The following is a 2697-nucleotide window of genomic DNA, read 5'->3' as shown; positions in this document are numbered from 1 at the left end:
AAATATATTTCCTTTGACATATTACTGACATAGTCTTTTGAAATAATAATAATATAATGTATAATACATACACCAAACTCTGGAATGTATAAATAAGCCTGTAGCTTGTGTGGGACTTAGAACCTAGTTTTCCTAATTTCTAGTTAGTATTCTTTCCAATATACCATATTTGCTCTGTGACAGCCTTGCTATTAACTGACTCTGTAACTGTGGTGGTGAAGAGTGGGGATTCTCCCCCAGATGTTTGTTTATGGTCATTTCGTTTATTGTTCCTAATCCCTTTTTAGTGAACTCTTCACATCCTTATTTCTCAGACTGTAAATAAAAGGATTGAGAGTGGGAGTTACCAGGGTATACATGACAGCAGCAACCAGCTCCCCAGAGGAGTGAGAGGTGGATGGGGGCTTCAGGTAGGTGGCAAAGACCGTGCTGTAGAAGAGGATGACCACGGAGAGGTGGGAGCTGCATGTGACCAGGGCTTTCTTTTTCCCCCTGTGCTGATGGAGCCTTAGCTACAGCATGTAAAATATGGACATAAGAACTTATGGTGCAGAGGAGAGGGCTGATTCCTAAAAGTCCTGCCAGAACCATCATCAGGTTCTCATTGAGGTGGGCATCAGAACAAGAAAGTTGAAAGAGTGGGCCAAAATCACAGAAAAAGTGGGGAATCTCTTGATGAGTATAGAATGCTAGTTGGGATAGCAAGAGGGCATGGACAAGAGAGACAGAGAGGGCCACCCCCCATGACCCACCCACCAGCAGTCCACATCTGCCAAGAGTCATTATGAGTGGATAGTGCAGAGGATGGCAGACGGCAGCATAGCGGTCGATAGCCATGGCAGTCAAAAGCAGGTTGTCCATATCAGCAAAAACAGCAAAGAAATATAATTGTGCCAGACATTCAGAGAATGTGATTGATCCATTGTTGGTCCATAAAGCTTCCAGCATTTTGGGGGCTGTGGTGGTAGTGAAGCAGAGATCGACCAGAGAGAGCTGACTGAGGAAGAAGTACATGGGGGTGTGGAGGCGGATGTCAGCACCAATAGCCAGCAGAAGTAGCAAGTTTCCCAAGAGACCCAACAAGTAGAGGGCCATGAAGAGACCAAAGAGGAACTGTCGTTTGTCTGGGTCACTCAGCAGCCCTGACAGGACAAAGTCAGGGTTCTTGCTGCAGTTCATTCTGGTCCTGATGTCTAGAAGAAAGGAATCCGCATGAATAGTATTCATTACTCTGAACTCCTGAGATGGACAGCACTTGGATCTTGTCTGTGCTAGTGGGTTCCTTTATACAACTAATGTGAAGAGTGAAGAAAAGAAATTAAAATAGCAGTAAGAGGGACGATATTTGGATTTTTTGAAGGAGGCACAAAGATGAGGGAATGAGTGGAACAACAGAAGCTTCCTGGAGTTCTTTATGTGTAAAAGAGGTTTCTTCAACTTTTAATTATTGGATGCTGTCATTACTTGTTTGTGAATCAGTTTTCATTACCAGACATGAGTCTTTCAAGGCACAGACTGCATCTCAGTATTTGGCATAATGCTTGGAACATAGTAGGAACTCAGTAGATGCTCCTACCCATCTACACAGTCTTGAGTCTAGTTTAAGCTGTTGTTAATGACTAGAGTATTGCTAGCTTCCTAAGTGGTTTAATATGTCCACTCTTGCCTCATTTAATGTGTTCTCCACACTGCCACCAGAAAAATCTTTTCAAAGAAGAAAATCTGGTCATGTCTCTTACTTGTTTCAAAACAGGTGTCTGGAGCACCATTGGTCTTATTAAAAAATCCCCGCCATGTCTAACAAAGCTCAATGTGTTTTGACCTTGAGATATCTCAGCAGCCTCATCTTACTCTATAGTCCTCTCATGCTCTGCTCCTCAGCCCCTCTGGCTGCATTCGACCCCCTCCTGGGTGCTGTATTCCTTTTCCTCATCCTGAGCCAACTCCTTGCCAACCCTTTCAGTCTCAGGTCATTTGGTGGCTTTCTTAGGGAAGTTTTCTCTTGCGTTTTGATCAAGTCAAACCTACCTTTTATATAACTTTATAACTTTTGGAAAATCACTGCAGTTGTAATGCAGACCATGTAATTCATATTTATTTTGTTAAAATATTTATTTAAGATTTTTTTTTTTGGTCTTTTTTTCCTTTTAGGGCCACACCACGGCATATGGAGCTTCCCAGGCTAGGGGCTTAATCAGAGCTGTTGCTGCTGGCCTACACCAGAGCCACAGCAACGCCAGATCTGAGCCACATCTGTGACCTATATACACCTCAGCTCACTGTAACACTGGATCCTTAACCCACTGAGTGAGGCCAGGGATCGAACCCTCAACCTCATGGTTCCTAGTCAGATTTGTTTCTGCTGCACCACAACAGGAACTCTTGTTTAAGATATTCAGTTACCGTTAGACTTCCTGACAAGGCTATGAAGTGCATTATGACAAATATTGCATATAGTTTTCTTCTCCCTTGCATCCTTGGTGTTTGGCATCCATAAGACAATGTTTGTCACAAAATAACTAAACAAATTAATTAATTGAGACTGAAGATAGGAGAGGGCAATATGTTGTCCTCCCCTTGTGCTGAAGTGTCCTTCATTCCATTTCAACAGTTTACGAATAACAGTTTTTCCTCCATATACTCTTCTAATAATATGGGCCAGAAACATTGTTTCATCTTTTTATCTTTTTACTTTGT

General features: G+C 42.5%; 1 pseudogene; it reads right to left on the bottom strand.

Moving 5' to 3' along the window:
* Window positions 1–272: 272 nt before the first annotated feature.
* Window positions 273–1179, bottom strand: LOC146401439 (olfactory receptor 1f45-like; annotated as a pseudogene).
* Window positions 1180–2697: the final 1518 nt, after the last annotated feature.

Source organism: Sus scrofa, chromosome 7 (genome assembly GCF_054392235.1).
Source record: "Sus scrofa isolate SSC_HxYL_T2T_F1_AM1 chromosome 7, Sscrofa_HxYL_maternal_Yorkshire_Landrace_v2.0, whole genome shotgun sequence".
Lineage (NCBI taxonomy): Eukaryota > Metazoa > Chordata > Mammalia > Artiodactyla > Suidae > Sus > Sus scrofa.
This window is presented reverse-complemented; position numbering and strand designations above follow the sequence as displayed.